Source organism: Choloepus didactylus, chromosome 13 (genome assembly GCF_015220235.1).
Source record: "Choloepus didactylus isolate mChoDid1 chromosome 13, mChoDid1.pri, whole genome shotgun sequence".
NCBI lineage: Eukaryota > Metazoa > Chordata > Mammalia > Pilosa > Megalonychidae > Choloepus > Choloepus didactylus.
Genome location: NC_051319.1, coordinates 48,747,054 through 48,772,178, shown reverse-complemented (window position 1 = coordinate 48,772,178; position 25,125 = coordinate 48,747,054).

Below are 25,125 nucleotides of genomic sequence, written 5' to 3'. Positions count from 1 at the left end.
ATACAAGAGACTCATCTTAGACACAGGGACACAAAGAAACTGAAAGTGAAAGGATGGAAAAAAATATTTCATGCAAGCTACAGCCAAAAGAAAGCAGGCATGGCAATATTAATCTCAGATAAAATAGACTTCAAATGCAGGGATGTTTTGAGAGACAAAGAAGGCCACTACATGCTAATAAAAGGGGCAATTCAGCAAGAAGAAATAACAATCGTAAACGTCTATGCACCCAATCAAGGTGCCACAAAATACATGAGAGAAACACTGGCAAAACTAAAGGAAGCAATTGATGTTTCCACAATAATTGTGGGAGACTTCAACACATCACTCTCTCCTATAGATAGATCAACCAGACAGAAGACCAATAAGGAAATTGAAAACCTAAACAATCTGATAAATGAATTAGATTTAACAGACATATACAGGACATTACAATCCAAATCACCAAGATACACACACTTTTCTAGTGCTCATGGAACTTTCTCCAGAATAGATCATATGCTGGGACATAAAACAAGCCTCAATAAATTTAAAAAGATTGAAATTATTCAAAGCACATTCTCTGACCACAATGGAATACAATTAGAAGTCAATAACCATCAGAGACTTAGAAAATTCACAAATACCTGGAGGTTAAACAACACACTCCTAAACAATCAGTGGGTTAAAGAAGAAATAGCAAGAGAAATTGCTAAATATATAGAGACGAATGAAAATGAGAACACAACATACCAAAACCTATGGGATGCAGCAAAAGCAGTGCTAAGGGGGAAATTTATAGCACTAAACGCATATATTAAAAAGGAAGAAAGAGCCAAAATCAAAGAACTAATGGATCAACTGAAGAAGCTAGAAAATGAACAGCAAACCAATCCTAAACCAAGTAGAAGAAAAGAAATAACAAGGATTAAAGCAGAAATAAATGACATAGAGAACAAAAAAACAATAGAGAGGATAAATATCACCAAAAGTTGGTTCTTTGAGAAGATCAACAAGATTGACAAGCCCCTAGCTAGACTGACAAAATCAAAAAGAGAGAAGACCCATATAAACAAAATAATGAATGAAAAAGGTGACATAACTGCAGATCCTGAAGAAATTAAAAAAATTATAAGAGGATACTATGAACAACTGTATGGCAACCAACTGGATAATGTAGAGGAAATGGACAATTTCCTGGGAACATACGAACAACCTAGACTGACCAGAGAAGAAATAGAAGACCTCAACCAACCCATCACAAGCAAAGAGATCCAATCAGTCATCAAAAATCTTCCCACAAATAAATGCCCAGGGCCAGATGGCTTCACAGGGGAATTCTACCAAACTTTCCAGAAAGAACTGACACCAATCTTACTCAAACTCTTTCAAAACATTGAAGAAAATGGAACATTACCTAACTCATTTTATGAAGCTAACATCAATCTAATACCAAAACCAGGCAAAGATGCTGCAAAAAAGGAAAACTACCGGCCAATCTCCCTAATGAATATAGATGCAAAAATCCTCAACAAAATACTTGCAAATCGAATCCAAAGACACATTAAAAAAATCATACACCATGACCAAGTGGGGTTCATTCCAGGCATGCAAGGATGGTTCAACATAAGAAAATCAATCAATGTATTACAACACATTAACAAGTCAAAAGGGAAAAATCAATTGATCATCTCAATAGATGTTGAAAAAGCATTTGACAAAATCCAACATCCGTTTTTTGATAAAAACACTTCAAAAGGTAGGAATTGAAGGAAACTTCCTCAGCATGATAAAGAGCATATATGAAAAACCCACAGCCAGCATAGTACTCAATGGTGAGAGACTGAAAGCCTTCCCTCTAAGATCAGGAACAAGACAAGGATGCCCGCTGTCACCACTGTTATTCAACATTGTGCTGGAAGTGCTAGCCAGGGCAATCCGGCAAGACAAAGAAATAAAAGGCATCCAAATTGGAAAAGAAGAAGTAAAACTCTCATTGTTTGCAGATGATATGATCTTATATATAGAAAACCCTGAGAAATCGACGATATAGCTACTAGAGCTAATAAACAAATTTAGAAAAGTAGCGAGATACAAGATTAATGCACATAAGTCAGTAATGTTTCTATATACTAGAAATGAACAAACTGAAGAGACACTCAAGAAAAAGATACCATTTTCAATAGCAACTAAAAAAATCAAGTACCTAGGAATAAACTTAACCAAAGATGTAAAAGACCTATACAAAGAAAACTACATAACTCTACTAAAAGAAATAGAAGTGGACCTTAAAAGATGGAATATTTTTCCATGTTCATGGATAGGAAGACTAAATGTCATTAAGATGTCAATTCTACCCAAACTCATCTACAGATTCAATGCAATCCCAATCAAAATTCCAACAACCTACTTTGCAGACTTGGAAAAGCTAGTTATCAAATTTATTTGGAAAGGGAAGATGCCTCGAATTGCTAAAGACACTCTAAAAAAGAAAAACGAAGTGGGAGGACTTACACTCCCTGACTTTGAAGCTTATTATAAAGCCACAGTTGCCAAAACAGCATGGTACTGGCACAAAGATAGACATATAGATCAATGGAATCGAATTGAGAATTCAGAGATAGACCCTCAGATCTATGGCCGACTGATCTTTGATAAGGCCCCCAAAGTCACTGAACTGAGTCATAATGGTCTTTTCAACAAATGGGGCTGGGAGAGTTGGATATCCATATCCAAAAGAATGAAAGAGGACTCCTACCTCACCCCCTACACAAAAATTAACTCAAAATGGACCAAAGATCTCAATATAAAAGAAAGTACCATAAAACTCCTAGAAGATAATGTAGGAAAACACCTTCAAGACCTTGTATTAGGCGGCCACTTCCTAGACTTTACACCCAAAGCACAAGCAACAAAAGAGAAAATAGATAAATGGGAACTCCTCAAGCTCAGAAGTTTCTGCACCTCAAAGGAATTTCTCAAAACGGTAAAGAGGCAGCCAACTCAATGGGAAAGAATTTTTGGAAACCATGTATCTAAAAAAAGACTGATATCTTGCATATATAAAGAAATCCTACAACTCAATGACAATAGTACAGACAGCCCAATTATAAAACGGGCAAAAGATATGAAAAGACAGTTCTCTGAAGAGGAAATACAAATGGCCAAGAAACACATGAAAAAATGTTCAGCTTCACTAGCTATTAGAGAGATGCAAATTAAGACCACAATGAGATACCATCTAACACCGGATAGAATGGCTGCCATTAAACAAACAGGAAACTACAAATGCTGGAGGGGATGTGGAGAAATTGGAACTCTTATTCATTGTTGGTGGGACTGTATAATGGTTCAGCCACTCTGGAAGTCAGTCTGGCAGTTCCTTAGAAAACTAGATATAGAGTTACCATTCGATCCAGTGATTGCACTTCTCGGTATATACCCGGAAGATCGGAAAGCAGTGACACGAACAGATATCTGCACGCCAATGTTCATAGCAGCATTATTCACAATTGCCAAGAGATGGAAACAACCCAAATGTCCTTCAACAGATGAGTGGATAAATAAAATGTGGTATATACACACGATGGAATACTACGCGGCAGTAAGAAGGAACGATCTCGTGAAACATATGACAACATGGATGAACCTTGAAGACATAATGCTGAGCGAAATAAGCCAGGCACAAAAAGAGAAATATTATATGCTACCACTAATGTGAACTTTGAAAAATGTAAAACAAATGGTTTATAATGTAGAATGTAGGGGAACTAGCAATAGAGAGCAATTAAGGAAGGGGGAACAATAATCCAAGAAGAACAGATAAGCTATTTAACGTTCTGGGGTTGCCCAGGAATGACTATAGTCTGTTAATTTCTGATGCATATAGTAGGAGCAAGTTCACAGAAATGTTGCTATATTAGGTAACTTTCTTGGGGTAAAGTAGGAACATGTTGGAAGTTAAGCAGTTATCTTAGGTTAGTTGTCTTTTTCTTACTCCCTTGTTATGGTCTCTTTGAAATGTTCTTTTTATTGTATGTTTGTTTTCTTTTTAACTTTTTTTTCATACAGTTGATTTAAAAAAGAAGGGAAAGTTAAAAAAAAAAAAAAAAAAAGAAAAACAAGGAAAAAAAAAAAGATGTAGTGCCCCCTTGAGGATCCTGTGGAGAATGCAGGGGTATTCACCTACCCCACCTCCATGGTTGTTAACATGACCACAGACATAGGGGACTGGTGGTTTGATGGGTTGAGCCCTCTACCGTAGGTTTTACCCTTGGGAAGACGGTTGCTGCAAAGGAGAGGCTAGGCCTCCCTATGGTTGTGCCTAAGAGCCTCCTCCCGAATGCCTCTTTGTTGCTCAGATGTGGCCCTCTCTCTCTGGCTAAGCCAACTTGAAAGGTGAAATCACTGCCCTCCCCTCTGCGTGGGATCAGACACCCAGGGGAGTGAATCTCCCTGGCAACGGGGAATATGACTCCCGGGGAGGAATGTAGACCTGGCATCGTGGGACGGAGAACATCTTCTTGACCAAAAGGGGGATGTGAAAGGAAATGAAATAAGCTTCAGTGGCAGAGAGATTCCAAAAGGAGCCGAGAGGTCACTCTGGTGGGCACTCTTATGCACACTTTAGACAACCCTTTTTAGGTTCTAAAGAATTGGGGTAGCTGGTGGTGGATACCTGAAACTATCAAACTACAACCCAGAACCCATGAATCTCGAAGACAGTTGTATAAAAATGTAGCTTATGAGGGGTGACAATGGGATTGGGAAAGCCATAAGGACCACACTCCACTTTGTCTAGTTTATGGATGGATGAATAGAAAAATAGGGGAAGGAAACAAACAGACAAAGGTACCCAGTGTTCTTTTTTACTTCAATTGCTCTTTTTCACTCTAATTATTATTCTTGTTATTTTTGTGTGTGTGCTAATGAAGGTGTCAGGGATTGATTTGGGTGATGAATGTACAACTATGTAATGGTACTGTAAACAATCGAAAGTAGGATTTGTTTTGTATGACTGCGTGGTATGTGAATATATCTCAATAAAATGAAGATAAAAAAAAAAAAAAAAAAAAAGTCTTTCCCCAGCCTGGAAGTTTTGTCAGTGTCAGAATAGAGCATTTAAAGATATGCTTTGGGCTATTGTCTGATAATTACTCTCCAACCGCTTCAGTTCCACCCCTCCTGGGGGCTATTGAAATGCAAAAAGATAAGGGATCAGTGAGAAGCCAGAAGGGACAAAATGTAGGGGAAAAAAAAAATGGCTTTTTTGGAGTCTGGGAATGGGTGCCCGCTTTTACGTGCCCCCACTGCTCGGAGTCCAGCCCTTCTTTAGCACCCCAGCTCCCAAAGTTAGTTAATTAATTTGTTAATTAATTCTGCAGTTGAGGCTGGGTTGAGCCTCCCTTCTTGCCCTCAGCAGATTGCTGCTTTTTGGGTTTTTTTTCTCCCCCTTTCAGGGAGCCAGCAGCAAGACAGTCTGTGGGGTCTGGGTGGGGAGGGGCGCCAGACCCCTGGTCCGGGGAACTTACAATGTTCGCTGCGATCTCAGCTTTTCCTCCAATTCCAAACTTGCGTCCGATGTGTGACTGGTTACTGGAGACCCCGAAAACACTGTTTCATATAGTTTTTGGGTAATTGCCAGCTGCTCTAGGGGAGAGACGAAATTCTGCTCCTCACCACTCCGCCATCTTGCCCCTCCTGGTACATTTGTGACAATTGATGAAAGCACATTTGTATAATTGTACTACTGAGTAATTCATGGTTTACTCTAGGGTACACTGTGTTGTACAATCTTATGGATATATATATTTGTTGATTTGTATTCTAGTAACATATATATACAACCTAAAATTTCCCCTTCTAGTCACAATCAAATATATATTTTAGTGCTGTTAATTACATTCACAACGTTTGCTGCCATCATCACCATCCATTACCAAAACTTTTCCATCATTCTAAATGGGAACTCTTTACAATTTAAACATTAACTCCCCATTCCCTACCCCCAGCCTAGTCCCTGGTAACCTATATTCTAGTTTCTGACTCTATGAATTTGTTTATCCTACTTATTTCATGTCAATGAGATCTTACAATATTTATTCTTTTGTATTTGACTTTTTTCACACAACATGATATCTTCAAGATTCATCTATGTTGTCACATGTATCAGAAACTCATTCCTTTTTATGGCTAAAAAATATTCTGTTGTGTATATGTGCCACATTTTTTTATCCATTCATCAGCTGATGGACACTTGTGTTCCTTCCATCTGTTGGCAATTGTGAATAATATCGCTATGAACATTGGTGTGCAAATATCTGTTTGAGTACCTGCTTTCAATTCTTTTGAGTGTATACCTAGAGGTGGGATTGCAGGGTCATATGGTAATTCAATATTTAGCTTTCTGAGGAACCACCAAACTATCTTTCAGAGTGGCTGCACTATTTTACATTGCCACAGCAATCAGTGAGTGTTCCTATTTCTTCACAACCTCTCCGACAATTGTAATTTTCCGTTTTTAAAATAGTAGCCATTCTAGTCATTGTGAAATGGTAGCTCCTTGTGGTTTTGATTTGCAGTTCCCTAATTGCTAGTGATACTAAGTGTATTTTCATGTTTTATGGCCATTTGTATATCTTCTTTAGAGAAATGTCTATTCAGGTCTTTTGCCCATTTTTTAATTTGGTTGTTGGCCTTTCTGTTGTTGAGATGAAGGATTTCTTTATATATTAAGGATATTAAACCCTTATTAGATACATGGGTTCCAAATATTTTCTCCAATTGTGTAGGATGTTATTTTATGATGAAGTCCTTTGATGTACAAAAGGTTTTAATTTTGATGAGGTTCCATTTATCTATTTTTTCTTTTGTTGCTTGTGCTTTGGATGTGAAGTCTAAGAAATGATTGCCTAACATAAAGTTGATGGTTTTTAAGGAGTTCTATAGTTCTGTTTCTTATATTTATGTCTTTGATCCATTTAGGGTTGATTTCTTTATATGGTTTGAGAAAGGGGTCCACCTTCATTCTTTTGCATATGGTTATCCAGTTTTCCCAGACCCTTTTGTTGAAGAGACTGTTCTTTCTCTATTGAGTGGACTTGACATCCTAGACAAAAATCAGTTGGCCATAAATATGAGGGTTACTTGCTGAACTCTCAATTCGATTCCCTTGGTCTATATATGTTTGCCCTTGTGCCAATACCATGCTGTTTTTTTTAATGCATTTTTTATTGTGAATTTTAACATATATATATAACAGTGATAACTTTCAAAGTACTATTTAACAAGTAGTTAGCAAATTTCAAAGAATGTCTTGGGTCACAATTCCATAACTTCAGCTATTTCCATTATTGTAAAATATAGCATACGTACAGAAAGGTGTTAACTTTTGATGTACACCTCAACAAGCAGTTATATTGGTAATTTTAAAAAGTGTTATGGGTTAGAGATCCACGGTTTCAGTTCTTTCCTTATTATGCGAAATAGGGTATATACAGATAGGTAAAGACTTTCAAAGCACAATTCAATGAGTAGCTATAGAGCAAGTTTCAAAGAATGTTGTAGATTACAGTTCCACCATGTCGTTTACCTCCTTCCAGCTATTCTAACACACCAGCATCTAAAAATATATGTATTTATATATAGTTTCATTATACATAGACGTCTGTTAAACTTTATCTTGTTTTGTTGTTACTACTTTCTCTCACTTAATCTCTCCATCTTCAAGTGTGTCTAGGCAGTGACCACCCTAACTTGTTCATATTGAAAAGGGGTGTCAACAGTAAGGGGAAGGGGGCTGCATCTGATTGTTGTTCTTAAAGAAGCTGTTGCCTCTGGGTTTTAGGACTTTTCTGGCATAGGAACACTCTGGTAGATTTAAGTTTCTGAAAGATAATACTTAGTGAGTGCATCTTTTATAGAATCTCAGGTAGAGACCTAGGTATTTGGGGAATACTTTTGGTAAGGGCATGGCATACTGTGGCCATTTGGGATGTCTAGCTGGAGCTTACATAAGAGAAACCTCCAGGATGGCCTCTCAACTCTATTTGGGATCTCTCAGCCACTGTAACCTCAGCTTGTTACCTTTCTTTTTCCCCCTTTTGGCCAAGTAGGCATTTTCAATCCCTTGCTGCCAGGGCCAGGCTCATTCCTGGGAGTCATGTCCCATGTTGGGGGGAAGTTAATGAGTTTATTTGCCAAGTTTGACTTAGAGAGAGAAAGGCCACATCTGAGCAACAAAAGAGGTTCCCTGGAGGTGCCTCTCAGGCATAATTATAGGAAAGCTCAGCCTCCCATTTACAGCCCTAAGTTACACAAGAGCAGACCTCAAGTCGAGGCCTGATTTATTAAGTAGTGGGTTCCTAATTTCACTTAATATATATCCTATCCCAAGATAAATGGTCAGTTTCTTACATTATCTTCACTTAGTTGTACAATCATCATAACTCTCAACTTTAAACAATTATCATAACATAAAACATCCCAGAGCTCTTATTAGCTGTGGGTTTGTGGTGCTACTCTATGGATTATATGCCTTTAAACAACCATTTACAAACATGTTCATTTTCAATGAATCACTGAAACTTATAATCCCGTTAATGAACCATAGTCACACCTGACCATTCCCATACCATTAAGATCACTCTCATTATCATATCTGTACATATTAGATTATCAATCCCTCTTCACTAGCTTCTATCTCTAAGTCCCCTATATTCTACATTATAAGACACTTCTTTTACATTTTTCACTGAGTTCATATTAGTGGTACCATACAATATCTATACTTTTGTGTCTGGCTTATTTCACTCAGCATGATGTCTTCAGGTTTCATGTATGTTGTCATCTGTTTCACGACCTCATTCCTTCTTACTGCTGTGTAGGACTCCATTGTATGTATGTACCACATTTGGTTTATCCACTCATCTGTTGAAGGACATTTGGATTGTTTCCATATCTTGGCAATTGTGAGCAATGCCACTGTGTACATCAGTGTGCAAATATCTGTTCGTGTCACTGCTTTCAGATCTCCTGGGTGTATACCGAGAAGTGAAATTGCTGGATTGAAGGGTAACTCTATTTCTAGTTTTCTAAGAAACTGCCAAACTGTCTTCCAGAGTGGCTGTACCATTGTACAGTCCCACCAGCAATGAATAAGAGTTCTAATTTCTCCACATCCTCTCCAGCATATGTAGTTTCCTGTTTGTTTAATTACAGCCATTCTTATTGGTGTGAGCTGATATCTCCTTGTGGTCTTGATTTGTATTTCCCTAATAGCTAGTGAAGATGAACATTTTTTCATGTGTATTTTAGCCATTTGTATTTCCTCTTTGGATAAATGTCTTTTCATATCTCTTGCCCATTTTATAATTGGACTGTTTGTATTATTGTCATTGAGTTGTAGGATTTCTTTATATATGCAAGATATCAGTCTCTTATCAGATACATGGTTTCCAAATATTTTCTCCCATTGCATGGACTGCCTCTTCACCTTGTTTTTAAATGCAATTTCATTGAGATATATGCACATACCATAAAATTATCCAAAGTGTACAATCACTTGTTCACAATACCATCAAATAGTTGTGCATTCATCACCACAATCAATTTTTGAACATTTTCATTACTTCAAGAAATAAAAATAAAAGTAAAAAAGAACACCCAAATAATCTCATACTCCTTTTTCCCCCTTATTATTCACTTAATTTTTGTCCCACCCTTTTGTTCTATTTATTTGTCCATACACCGGATAAAGGGAATGTGGGCCACAACGTTTTCACAATCACACAGTCATCCCATATAAGCTATATGGTTATACGATCGTCTTCAAGAATCAAGGATACTGGATTGCAGTTAAACAGTTTCAGATATTTCCTTCTAGCTATTCTAATATACTAAAAACTAAAACAGGATGTCTATATAATGAATAAGAATAACCTCCAGAATGACCTCTCAACTCCATTTGAAATCTCTCAACCACTGAAATTTATTTTATTTCATTTCTCTTCCTCCTTTTGGTCCAAGAAGGCTTTCTGAACCCTACAATTCCAGGTCCAGGCTCATCCCTGGGAGTCATGCCAGGGAGACTTACTCTCCCTCCTGGGAGTCATGTCCCATACAGGGGGGAAGGCAGTGAGTTTACCTGCAGAGTTGGCTTAGAGAGAAAGGCCACATCTGAGCAACAAAAAGAGGTTCTCTGGGGGTGACTCTTATGCAAAATTATAAGTAGACTTAGCCTCTCCTTTGCAGGAATAAGTTTCAACAGGGCAATCCCCAAGATTAAGGGCTTGGTCTATTAAACTGGTAGTCCCCAATGCTTACAAGAACATCAGGTATTCCCCATGTGGGGAAGACAAACCAAGTTTACAATAGTATTGGTGTTTATAATTACCCATGTAGTTCCTTTCCCAGAGATCTTTATTACCTTATGCTGCTTTACTCTACTATCTGGTGTTCTTTCATTGCAATTTGAAGAACTCCCTATAGCATTTCTTACAGGGTAGGTCTAGTGTTGAGGCATTACCTCAGTTTTCATTTATCTGAAAATGTCTTACTCTTTACCTCAGTTTTGAAAGACAGTCTTGCTGGATATAAAATTCTTAGTTGGCAGTTGTTTTCTTTCAGCACTTTAAGTATTTCATCCCACTCACCTTCTTGTCTCCTTTCTGATGAGACATTGGCACTGAGTCTTATTGACGCTCCCTTGTACATGACCTCTTGCTTGTCTCTTGCAGCTTTCAGGATTCTCTTTTTGTCTGTAAGCTGCTTCTGCCTGCAGAGCAAGTTCTGGTAGGTGAGTCAAAGACGAGAGTCTATTTCAGTCCTTCTGGCTGCCACCAGATAGATTGGGCACAGACATACATGCATCCAAGTATCATAGGGTTTACTCTGCTCCCTGTATACTGGGACCAGGGACCCACACTGAGGGTGCAGGCTGGCTCCACATCAACCAAGGAGGTGATGGGGTAAGGGCTATCAATTGTACCACAAGTCCTACCTTTTTTAAATTGCCGTTTTCTTGATTGGGCACTCGCCCAGTTATTGCAACCCCTTAACTGTTTTCTAGTGCTCTGAGCAAGATGGCTCTGGCTCTGTCAGCTTTTGCTGTTTTTTTTTCAAATATTCTGTGGGGGAACGGGACCCTGAAGCATCTCATTCTACCATCTTGATCAACTGGAAGCCCTGTAATATACTTTTTAATTAAATTGTTTCTATATACAGGAGCCCTGCAAAAAATACTCACCCACAGAATATATGCACATCCTAAGGGTGGTCCTTAAGAAAAGCATCTGCTCACAGAAATGATACATTTCCCCATCTCATTTATGGGAATAAAATAATAATGGAAATCAGGTATCATGTTAGAGTAATTGGATTATAATATTTTTCTATACTTGAATCATATAGTATGTTCCTATTGTTATAACTGAATGTAATATAGTTATATTACTTTTAAAATTGCAGAAATTCTTTCTTTTCAAGGGATGCCTGGCCATTGTCTTTCTCCCAGAAAATTGTAATCCAGAGCAAGGGTCCTGGGTTCTTCATTACTGTGTCACACTTAACAGTGTGGCCTCTGTGACACCCTTCCTCTCTTCTCCCTAATGTTTTATTTCTCAGAGTATACTGTTTTTACCATTTGAAACAGACCTCTGGGGCTGGGGCTGGGGCTGGGGAATGTGCATTGGAAACAAGATTCCTGGGTAATTCTTATAAACACTTACATTCTTATGCTTAATTTTTCTACCTAAGTTCTCAAGAAAATCACACAGGGATTTCCACTGTCTGTATTATTTTTCAAGCAAAATTAATCCAATGAAATTATGCAATTTACGTGTTTGTGTGTTTTAAATTAAGGACTTGGCGAACACAGTTGTATTTATCCTCAAGGATTTTTATTTAGAAAATGATTTTATGAGCAAGCTGCCCTTTCACAGGATTCCTAATTTTTTTTCCTTCCATTTTGAAGCATGCCATAATTAGGCCTATTGATCTTTTGGGACAGAATTTACTTTGGTTCTTTGATCACAGTAATGCTGAAACCACAGGACCTTGGGAGCCTGAGGCTGGCGCTACAGGTTTTCACTTTGCTTTGATTATTCAAGAAATACTTCGTTATGACCCCAGTGCTTCCAGCCCTCAAATTGAAGGTGAAATCCTCCAAGCTGCCCAAATAGTCCTGGGCCTCAGCGCTCACTAGGCAGCAAGGGGGCTAAATCAGCAGGGGCTTGTCTACAGTCAGAGCAGAGCTGAAGAGGAGCTGCTCTGACCCTTGTGTAATTTCACTCAGGACAGAAATTAAGAGCCCAGTGTTTGGCCCAATCAAGTTATTTTGCCTTTTTAAGAACTCTAAGGGGCAAGCATTTCCCTGATCTTCTCTAGAAAAATAGAAGCAAGCAAGCATGTTTCCTAAAACAAATTGAGGCTTTATCCTGAAGATTTGCAGACATAGCATGAATTCCTTCCTCCTTGCTATTTCTTAGGAGGGGCCTATACGGCTCCATGTGCTCTGCTTAAGGAGCAGTAGACAGGTGCACAGCCTGGGGATCAGTGCTTGTCACATGATCTTGTCAGGGGGTCGCAGTGCTCACCTTGCCAAGGCCTCCTAAAATACAACCCTCAACATGCTAATACAAACTGCCATCACCTCCTATGGGTGTACATAAACATAATGAGTTATACATTTAAAAAAAAAAACTCATGTTTTCCTTTATAATCATTTGAATTTCCAGTCCAAGATAAAACAACCATCCAGATTTCCACAGAATTCATGAATAATATTTAGACTCCTCTGATAAACCACTCTCCTAAACAGCAGGGGGTCCCATTTATGTAGTGCTTTAAAAACAAGGCCCAAATTTATTTTCACAGCTTTGAAGATAAATTATGAAGCCTCCCAGGAGATGATCTTTAATGCAGCAGAAGAAAGGTATATTTGAGGGTCAAGTTATTTGGGCAGCAGAGGAGGCCAGGAAGGCCCTGGAGCGCCTCTGAAGCACGTGTGCACTCATCCACCGCGGGGTGCAGCTGGCGCTGGGGAGTCGAGCTCATGCACACCTCTGTTGTGCCAAGGCCAGGCCAGGAGTGGTCGTTCCTCAGGCCTGTGGTCTCCTTTACCCACCAAGGGGAAAGCACATTCACTATGCTGGGATCTGCTCCCTTAAAGACTATGTAAGCCCTTAATCCATTTTCCTCAGCAGAGGAGGAGAAGAGAGGGCAAGATCACTGACCCGAGAGCCCTCAAAATTTCCTTCCCTCTTTTTCTCTCATTCTGATCAAAGAGCATACTTCATTTTCACACCAAAACTGCTAACAAAAAAGCACAAAAAATTTGCTTAAAAATCTGAACGCCTAGCTCTTCCTCTGTCCTTCCTGGACAAGTCAGTGCTAAGATAATTAGGTGTGGCAGAGAGAGGGTAGGCGTGGGTTTTGGGGGTGGGGGTGGGCACAGTTAACCAGAGTGGGGTGTCAGCATCTGAGGAGAGTGAAGAGGGCTCCTGCAGAGGGGCAGCTCAGAGGCTTGGCCCGGAGAGGGATGGAGCCCAGGCAGGTGTGGCGAGTGTCCCTGCAGAGAATGGCCCAGCCTGGGGAAGCAGGTCCCAAGGCATGAGGAGGATGCCCACACAGTGGCAGGAAGGGGCGGGGGCCTGCAGCAGGGCATCAGAGCCAAGCTGGGTGAGGAGGACAATCGTGCAGGGGGCAGCCCACTGTAAAGAGCCAGAGCCCCAGAGAGGTGAGTGCAGGAGAGAACATGGCAATGGCAGAGATGGGAGATGGATTACTTCTGGGGAGACTAATAAAACAAATAAATGTATAAATGATAATGGAATCCAGGTTTCTCTCCGTCAGTGAAGGGAGTTACGAAATGGAAAGGGAGAAAACTTGAATGAAACCTGTAGCTTTAAATTGGAGTTGGATGTATAGGTGTGAAATCATGGTTTTCCATATATGTATAGGTAGAGACATATGGATATAAGTGTGTGTGTGTGTGTGTGTGTGTGCACATACATGTATCACCTACCTCTGTCCACTGAGATGCCAAGGAGTAGCGACAATCCTACTACCCAGATCTTGGCCTCTGAAAACCGTCTTCCAGCAAAAATAGCCAAGACTCATTGAAGAAATGGCTGATCCCAGGACCGGAGCAGGAAAAACGTAAGATGATCCTAAAATATCTTGAGCCAGAAAAGTAGTTGATTGAAGAATGATAGAGACATGGCACAAAGAAGGAGAAGCTAGCTTGAAGGGAATCCCACTAGCCAAATTGGAGGCAACTTGAGTGTCAAAATAAATAACTATGATAAAAGATTATAACCCATTGAATCAAATAGGTACACATGAATCCATATAGATATACAAACAGATAGACATTCATGAATAAATGAAATTTTGATAAAACAGGATAATTTACATAATTTCAAAGTACTTCCCCACAAAACATTTATTAATTACAAAGGGAAAAAGTATAGCTAGATAGTGGAGAAGTCTGGCAAAATCACTTTATTCAAGTGAACAAACATCATCAGTCCTGAGACAAATTGAAGTCCTGGACCACCTAATAGGATGTGTTAAGAAGAACTTCTGTGATATTCTTCCTAAAGATGTATAACCTGAATCTAACCATAAAGAACCATCAGAAATACCCAAATTCAGGAATACTCCACAAGGTAACTAGACTGAAGTCTGAAAGATTCAAGGTCAAGAAGGTAAAAGAAAAACTGAGAAACTGTTCCAGACTAAAGTGTACCAAACAGATATAACAATTAAATGCAATACGTGATTCTGAACTGAACTCTTTCTTATAAAAGACATTATTGGGACAATAGGCAAAACTGGAGTGAGGTCTGAGGATTAGACAGTAGCAATGTATCAGGGTTAATTTCCTGATTTTGGATAATTGTATTGTGGTTATATAGGAGAATGTCTTTGTAGGAAATACGTATTGAAGTATTTAGGGGTGATAATAATCAGTTTGACAAGTTTTTCATAAACAGATCAGGAAGAATGGAGTTCTTTGTAATGTACTTGGAACTTTTCTGTAAATATGTGAATGTTTAAAAATAAAAATAAATTTAAATGTAAAAGTGCATTTTATTTATTAATTTCCATGCTACATTTAGCAATTTTGGACCTTGGCCATATTGAAAATTAGGAGGGAAAATAATAAATGCTCTGCTCATGGAAGTCATCTGCCACATATTCTTATCATTGATAATCTGAGCAGGAATATAATAGCCAACTTTTCTTGTAATTGTACTTTCCTAAAGGATGCTGGCTAAAATACAATTAAGTTTATGCCACTAAAAAGGCAAAATCCCCTTCAAACAGGGATTGGAGAAATAGATTCATATTAAGACATTAACCATGCTCTTCTCTTCCCATCTCATACTGCACACACCTCCATTAACTAGCTCCTTGACCCCTTTTCTAGTTCTCCAAAAAAGCCCTGGAATTGGCAACCTAAAAGATGGCTTTGGTCTGAAAAATAATTGATGCCCATATCTGATGGCCTTTGTATTGCCCACCAATGAAACTGTGTTCCCCTGAAGGGAACAAAATTTTATGACCTTTATATTCAGACACAACTAGTTAAGGATAGAGCACTGAAAGTGATGGTGGAGGTGGTGGTGGTGATGGGGATGGTGGTGGTGGAGATGGTGGTGATTTGAGGTGGTGGTCATAGAGGTGGTAGAGGTAGTGGAAGTGGTGGTGGAGACAGAGGTGCTGGTGGATACAGAGGTGGTGGTGCAGATAGAGGTGCTTGTGCAGGAACTAATGGTAGAGGTGGTGGTGGTGGAGGTAGCGTTGTTTTTGTGGTTGCGGTGGAGGTGGCAGAGGTAGTGGTACTGATGGGAGTGGTGATGGTGGTCGTGGAGGTGGCAGAGGTAGTGGAAGTGGTGGTGGAAATAGAGGTGCAGGTGGAGATGGAGGGGGTGGTGCAGATAGCATTGCTCATGCCGGATTTAGTGGAGGAGGAGGTAGTGGTGAAGGTAGAAGAGGTGGCAGAGGTAGTGGGTAGGGGTGGAGATGGAGGTGGTAGTTACTGACCAATCCTGAGGATGAAGGTAGAGACAAGGAGTTTCTTTTGGGAACTACCCCTACATGTTGATAACTTAACCGAAGGTAATCCGTGTTCTTTAGCTACTATCCAACCTCTTCCAACTCTAGGACCTTTGGAGTCATCATATTGTGGTGGAAAAACACAATGACCTCGGAGCTAGTCCAAGGTTCAAATCATGGATCTTGTTTGCTTGTTTGTTTGTTTTTGCTGATTATCTACATTTGCTATGTTACTCAATATTTTGTGACAGACATTGCTACTTTATTCCTTCTTTTTTACTAATAGAATGTCAATTTCGTTCAGGTGGCACCACATCTGGCCTCCCTGGCTGTGGGCTTATGATATGAAAAAAACAAAACATCTGTGGAGATCACTGTATTCATATTTCTGTTTATTATAGTGAAACACAATCATGACTGATATATCATCTATAAAGAAGTGGGGTTAATAATACCTACCTCAAAGTGTTGATGAGAAGATTAGATTAAATTATATAATACGAAGGGCTATAAATGATAGAGGAGAAGTTTCAACACATTTTTCTACTCCTTGCCTTACTCACTTTAATCCTGCCCAAGAGACATGCTTCATCCTGTTATCCCATTCCCACTTTCTCCCACTTAATTCAACAATTAAGCAATCTGGCTAAATTATTACACTCAGATATGGCTGACTAAGAAACTGAAGGTATTTGCCAAATCCATGATGTAATTTGAGGGAATATGGGGCTACATTTTGTGATAGGAATTGGTAAGAAGTCGGAAATCCACCAAAAGTTTTGAGAGTCCCCCAGACAATCCAGTTGAGCTGCCAACCTCCTTAGGAACTGACATCATGATACGGGGGTGGATATTGCCACCTAGCTTCCCAGACATTCCCGAAGAAGCCAGAACTTCCAGTGAGTTTTCCAGGTTTACCAATTGTCGAGTGTTGAATCATACCTGTTCCAGTTTGCTAATGCTACAATTATACAAAATACCAGAAAAGGACTGGCTTTTATAAAGGGGGTTTATTTGGTTACAAAGTTACAGTTCTAAGGCCATAAAAGTGTCCAAACCAAGGCATCGACAAGATGATACCTTCACTGACGGATGGTCCATGGCATCCGGGACACCTCTGTTAGCTGAGAAGGCACGTGGCTGGCTTCTGCTGATCCCCGGCTGTGTTTCAGCTCCTGTGCATTCCTGGTTCTTTCTCCCAGGAAGTTTCTCTCTAAGTGCGTGGGGGTCCTGTCTTAGCATAACCCAGGGCAAACTCTGGGCTTCATCTCTAAGCATCAACAAGCTTCTACAAGTATTAACATCAGTGTCAGCACTTAGTTTCTCTCCAAGATGTCCTGCTGAGCTGCTCTGAGCCCCTTCTGTTCGTAAGCTCTTTTATAGGACTCTAGTGATTAAATCAAGATCCATCCTGAATGAGTAGAGCCCATATCTCCATGGAAATAATTTAATCGTATGTTCCACCCACAGTTAATTGAGTCACATCTCCGTGGAAACACTCAATCAAAGGATTTCAACCTAATCAACACTAATATGTCTGCCCCCACAAGATTGCATTAAAGAATATGGCTTTTGGGGGGACATAATATATCCAAACTGGCACAAGACCTAACCCCTAGTCCTGTGGGAATGAACCCCTTCATAAATAGGGTCTTTGAATGTGTTGTTAGTTAAGGTGTGGCCAAACTGAATGAGGATGGGCATTAATTTAATATGACTGAAGTCCTTACAAGCAAAAGAAATTGGATACAGGAGTAGAAACCAGAGGTGAGAGAGCTCACCATATGGCAAAGGCAGAGATGAATCTACAAGCCAAGGAAACCCAAGGATTGCTGGCAAGCCACACAGAAAGCTACAGACTCCAGGAGAAAGCATGGCCAAATGATATCTTGATGTTGGACTTCTCCCAAACTGTGAGATCATCAATTCCTGTTTTTAAGCCAAACTTTATGTGGTATTTGTCATAGCAGCTCTGGCAAGCAAAGATACCAATGATATTGAAAAATCTCACAAATCTGATCCTAAGGAGATTATATATTTGTTGTGTTAATATCTGCCTCACTCTTCCATATCTTTATTACTTGGAAGGCAAAACTACCATATTTTTAAAGTAGTGAGTGAATGGTCTAAAATCCATATTTGTACTGTGTTCAATAAAACAAATCTTGCAATTTTATAGAAATACATTGTTTTAGGTTTCATCCTGGTCATCAGTCAGTTCTGATTAAGGAAATGAAAATAGTGATATTTAATTTACTACAATATTGTTGAAAACTTTGAAATATTTTTCAGGCAGGACACAACTTGATTCTAATTCCAGATTTAGCTCACTGATGGTAGATCTCATATTTACTTCAGTGATTTCTTTGGAAGATAACTTTCTCAGAGCCTTATTGCCCAGAGTTATATCCCAGAGAACTGGGGTTTGTATTTTTTTCTCTCAAAGCCCAAGTGTATTGCATCTTTTTGGCGGATAGTCTCAATGAATGGTGCCCCTGGAGTTGTGCACCCCACAGCACTGGCTGGGATAGGATAGTTATTCTTAGATCAGATTGATCAGTCATTCTTGAAATTAGGCAGACTAAGAGTCAACTGCTTGATACTAAACATAACTTAAGATATACCCTTCAAAGGCAAAGTATATTGTATCAGTTAGGACTATGTTGTGCCAAATGACAGAAAACTGATCTGAAGTTGGCAATAACAGGAAATGGAGGCCTCATGTAGCTGAAGTCTGGGATGAGTTGGCAACAGTCATGGCTGTATTCAAGGTTTAAACAGTGTCTCCAGAACTCAGTTTCTCTCCAAGTTTTGACTATCTTCATTCTCAGGCTTCTCAACATTGTGCCTGGCAACTTCCCACACTCCTGTCAAGGTCGCAAAGTCGTTAGAGCAGCTACATCCTTATACCTCCCAGGTTTAAGTCTAGAAAATGGGTTATTTTCAGTAGTCGCCCCCAAAGTCCAGAGAGTCACTATTATTGGATCTACTTTGGTCACACCCATCACTCCTCCAATCTCTGAGACCAGAAGAGGTGGTGCCGTGATTGGTCAGGCCAGAGTCACGTGCCCCACCCCTGGAGCCCTGGATGGAGCTCCAGAATGGGAGCGGTGGATCCCAAAGAAAAAGAGGGGCTACTACAAAAATAAGGGGAAATAGATGCTGATGGGGAGGGAAATAAAATGTTCACTAAAACAGAGTCACAAAAATCAACACATCTCTTCTGTAGCTGTTAATTCACTTTTACCATGCTGAAATTTTTGAAAATATGTGATTTTAATTAACTCATGACAGTTAAGCAATAGAAAATAATTCTTTCCTATTGTCAGTTAATATTTATGTCCAATTTGAATCTAATTACTGGCATATATTTAAATTAGTAAGTTATGCTCTTTGTTTTTCCATACAGGTGCCATCATTTGTACATATGTCTTTTCATATCTTTAAAGAACTATGGTTTGATTAGGAGTCCAACAAATTTGGTATCTTAGAGCCCTTAAAAATCCTAGAAATTTACATAGCTGGGGAAGAAGCTCAGTAAATCACTTTAACAAGTTTCCATGTCCTAGCCTCTGATTACATTTGAATTCATTCAGTCTCTATAACCTGCTTCAATTTTTCCAATAAGCTTCTCAAACTCTACACTGACAGATGGGTAGGCTCTATTTGGTTATGAATGCAAAGTATTTTCCTAAAATCCTGGGCTTTAGCCCATCCACTGTTGCATATTTTCATTCAAGATTTCATGAGTTCAGGCCTGCGCTAATGCAATAATATTTTAACAGATTGGCCTCTCTTGAGTCCCTGCTATTTCTGATGAATAGATGAATGTGAGGTGCAGATTTTTTAGGCCCTCAAAGAGGATTCTGACGATACTTCAAAGTGGAGCTGATGCCATCAAAGCAACTTTCTTTTTTATAAATGTGTTTGCTTTTACAAGAATATCATATTGATGCCTTGTTAGAGTTTGAAGTCTCAATTTAACATACAGTATTTAATAAAGTTGTAGCTATGACAATGTCAAGGTATGGATTAATTGAATAAAAGGCCAAGCTACTGCTGTTTTCAGAAAGCCTACATGGTCTGCCTGTATCAGATAATATGTGTCATTTTCTGTCTTCCTAGCTTCAATTGTTGAAATTATTTTTGTCATAATTAATCACCAATATATAATAGTAATTACTTAGGGATGTTTCAAATCCTTAGAAATAGATTCAGCTGAGTGCTCAGTATTTCTGTAATGATTCACAATTGCATATGAATCATTAAATCTTTTATATAGGCTTCTGCCTTCCCTGAAACAACAAACTTGAAAAATCTTCAGTTTAGTTTATCAAAACCAGTTTCAGGGGCTTGTTGGGAGGTAGTCTGCCAGTTAAAACAGACGCATTACCTACCTACAGTTCAACACTGTTTACAAATAACAGTTTACAGATTTTTTTCCCTTGCCCAATCCAATTCTTCCCTTTCATTCCCTACAGAGAATTTGACCTAGGTAAAATCAGAATCAGAGAAAGTGACTGCTGGAAGTGACCTTATAGACCATGTGAAGTACTTTGCATTTGAGGGTTTGGACTCTTGAGAATTTGAGGAAATGTCTGGGCACACTCCCTGAGGACATGCACATTAAAACACCCAGCACCCCTCAGAACCAAGAAAAAAATCTGAGTTTCTTGAGATTTGAGGATCATTGACATAAAGTGACTCAAGACCACAGATCAAGTTTGTAGGTCTTAAGCCTGTTGTACAAGGGGGTTCTCACAGCCCCAGTGTTCATAATCTAAAGACCTACTGCTATGCCATTGACTTGGGAGGCACAACAGGAAATATTATCTAGTGGACCAGTCATACAATTATTTCCCATTCAAATATTCTCCTTCATTTAATGTCTTTTCCCACCAGTTGCATCAACATCTTTGTTGTTCAGACTCTAGTGAAGGATTACTGGTTGTTTAGAATATCCAGCTGTTAATTCAGTATGAATTGATTGTAAAGGGAAAATGCAAATCTTGTAGAAGGTGACATTAGAGAACCGATCAAAATCACACATGCTAAGAATTTGATAATTGGGTTCTGGCAGAGTTAGACTAAGTAACAGCTAAGATGAGAAAAGTACATGAGGGTTGAGAAACTAAGCACTTCAAAAGAGAATATTTGGATACAAAAACATTTGAGAGAATGTCTTGGGGAGACCAATGAAGCCCTCACATTCCTGTTAAATAGTCCTCTTTATGGTCATGTTGAGAAAAAAAAAAGCATCAAGTGAAATTTGTTACATACAGAGGTAAAATTTTTTTGAAGGTTACACCAAAATCCTCAGAGTTTTTAATTTCATTAAATCCTATCAAACTTCTTTTTTTTTTTTTTTTCCATCATTTACTTTGAAGCTTCGGTGCCTGCTTTATGTAGATTCACTTTAAATGGCATTTTTTTTCTTTTACCAATTATCCTTAGATAATGAATATGTCCTATATTTCATTCTAATCTCAAGAAGCAGAGATTTCTTTTATGTGTTGATCTTTAATTAAATCTTTCTGATTGTAAATTACAAAGTTCCTTGAGGACTGTCATTTTACAAATCTCCCCCAGGATTTTTTCAGTCAGATTCATAGATAAGGAATGGCAATGATGACCCCCTAAGGGAATGAAATTGTTGTGCTACAAATTGACTAAATTTTGATTAACTGGGAAGAACTTTTCTGAAACTCCATGTGCAGTGTAACTCAATATTGTTTTGAAAAATGAGAATGTCATTGAAATCAAAGGGCATGGACATGAAATAGATGAATTCTGGGTTATTTATTGAATGCCTCTCCTAGGCAAAATGTTATAAAGTCTTATGTGGTTTGAGTAATTTGTAACTATGCGTGCTTCTGTTCCTAGACATTTTAATCATTAATGATTCTGCAGCATAAAATACGGACCAAGACATTTTAATCTCTGGTTGAACTCTAAGAAAAATTATAAAATTAACCTTTATATAGAGATTATTTGGGTTTATCCAGCAGATTGGAGTTACTGTTAATTCGAACTGTTGATCAGTTTCTCATTGGGACTTTACAATGGCAATCAAATTCAGGGACTCATATTTAGGCATCTCTCTTGCTTAGCCATTGAATCTCTCCAAAGATTTTGCTCTAGCATTTTTAGGCTGATACCAATGGAAATATGGGCCTATTAGTAGGGGGACTATATAATTTATTATCCAAACTCAGGCACTCATGAGAGAGACACTTCTTTTTTCTTGCTAAATATTTCTTTTTAGTGATATGAGAATTGTTTTCTCTATCTAGGAACAAATAGAGTTGGCCCCTTATTAGTTACTTATTCTTTTAACACAGGGGACTACTGTTCCAGTCTGGGCTGACTGGAGGCTGGTACAAGGGTGGCAGCTAAAACAGAGCCAACAAGCTGCCCAGAAAAGAGATTCAGGGTTTCAGAGGTGCCATTTCTCTCTTGCCAAGACTTTGAGGTTCATTTTCTTTTCTGGAAAAGTTATTATAAGTTACAACCAGTCCCCTTTTGCAATAATACTTCAGCAGGAGCTTTCCCCTGCAAATCCCAAGCGAGTGGGAATTTTCCTTCATCTCAATGTTTCCAATTGGAACTTTAAACTTAGTCTAAATGAAACACAGGGAGTGGGTGCATAGCCTAAAATATATTACTACAGTACTTTGTCCATCCAGAAACAAAAATAAGGCTTGCATTTCCTCGCTTCACAGGAGAAACACTTTTAATAATTATACTAGGACAACAGCTATAAACAAAGGATTACTGATGAGCTGTTTATCGCTCTTGCTTAGCAGTCAGGGCCCCTTGACTCTCATTATTTACAAAATGCATGTTCAGTCCCCCCTACCTGAGACCCAGGTCCTATCTTATCAGTATGCTCTGCTCCCGAAGGCCAGCTTCCCCTGTCATTCTGTGCAAAGTGCTATTAGAGGGTTGGACAAGGTCCTACCCCTCCGAACAGTCACTTCTACTTACTTCCTTGTGCTTGTTGATTGGAATCTCTCTAAGAGGGCAAGGCTGAGTGACATTCCAAGGATGAAAACGGGGTAAATCGCATCTGAGCATGGAGGAGTAAGAGCTGTGTGTGTGTGTGTGTGTGTGTGTGTGTGTGACAGAGAGGGGCATAGAGGGAGAGGGAGAGGGAGAGATGGAAAGAGAGGGAGAAATGGAGAGAGAGAGAGAGGGAGAGATACAGAGAGAGATGGGGGGGAGAGAGAGGAGACGGAGTGAGAGAGACAGTGAGAGAGAGAGCACACGAGAGAGACAGAAAAACAAATGATAACTGGGGAAGTAAAATGGAATCTTGTCATGAGTTCTGCCCTTTCACTTACTGTGAATATTAACTCACTTCTTAGCTTAACCTCTTTGAGCCCAAGTTTCTCCACACGTAAAATGAAGGTGATGATAAGCTCTACCTAGGGGCATTGTTACAAGGCCTAAGAGACTGCTTCTTGTTCTCCACATCTAGTCCCTCCTCTTCCTTTTAGCAATAGAATTCCTCATTTTAACCGGGCATATATTCCCCAAACTAGCCATTACATTTGCCAGTGTCTGTTACAGCACATGGAGGTGACGTGTGCAACTTCCTGATCGTGTCTTCATGAAGAAGCTGCAGGCCCTTCACTCCCTCTCTCCTTTTTTACTGGCTGGCAAATGACAATAACTGCAGCAGAAAGCCTGGACCCAGAGAAGGAAGCTCCACACTCAAGCCCCTCACTTCTGTTCTAACACATGAGAGAAGAATCAGTGTTTACGTTATTTAAGCTGCTGTACTTAGGTACATAATCAAGCATCAGCTGAACCATAACTCATAGGAGCAACAGTTGAAGATTCAAAAGCTCAGTAGACTTGGGGTCAAAGGTGCAGGTTGAAGCTGTACTTTGCTGCTTGCAAGTCCTTGAGCATCTCTAAACCTCAGTTGTCTCATCTGTAAATAGAAGTAGAAATAACCCCTGAAAGGTCACTATTAAATAATAAATATTTCATACTGTTTATTACTTTTCCTCCTCAACCAGGATTCATCTCCATTCATTTGGCAAACATTTAAGGCATCAGGCACCGATTCAAAGCATGGAGATTTTTGCACTCTTGGTAGGATATTGAAAGTTTCCAACCCTCATGTGGACAAAGAGTAAATAAATCAACAAGAAATATCATGTAGTAATGAATGTCATGGTGAACATGAGACAAGGTGATATTTTAGAGATTGAGTGGGGGCATTTTTGGTGGTCAGAAAAGGGCTTTCTAACATTTCTGTTGAGACAGAAAGTAACAAAAAGAGGCAGTCTGTGACGATCCATGGGAAGAGGATCCTAGACAGAGGGAACAACGAGGGCAAGGAATCAATGGTGCCAACAGCTTAGTGTTTTCAAAGAACAGAGAAGAAAGTGTGTGGCTGGAGCAGAGAGAGAAAATGACAGATGGTCTGAGATAAACTCAGAGGTAGGAGAGGGCCAGATTATGTAGTCTGTATAGTTCAAGGAATTAATTCCAAGTACACTGAGAAGTCATTAGAGGGTTTTTTTTTAACAGGGATGACTCAAAGCTAGCACCCCGAAACAGACCTCCCCAGATGCAAATGCTATACCCAAATGCAGGCAGCTCATGTAAAAAACATAACCTGCTTTACAAATCAAGCTGTTTTCTGAAATAGAGGAAAAGGTCTAGACCAGTCTTCTGAGAACACATAGGGGTATTACCAAGAGAAATGTTTAAAACCAAGGCAGGCACCACTGGTAAGTCCTTTATTGTCCTTATGGCCTAAGGAGTTTAATAGCTTGGATTTTGACATCAGAGACACCTGGCTTTGAATCCCACTCCCTCTACCACTAGATGCATGGCCTTAGAAAAGACCCTCTACCTCCTGGAGCTTCATTTAACTTCATCCATAAAACGTGTGAAATAATACCCATTTCAGCAGTGTCACCATAAGGCTCCAGCGAGATGTAAGTACCCAAAAAAGAAAAGTGGTAGATACAAATAAAGTTCTGTACGGTCCTAGAACTCACTGAAAGATGGCGAGTGCTTGGGTGGGAACTGAAAGCTCCAGGACACTCCCCTACTTACACCTCC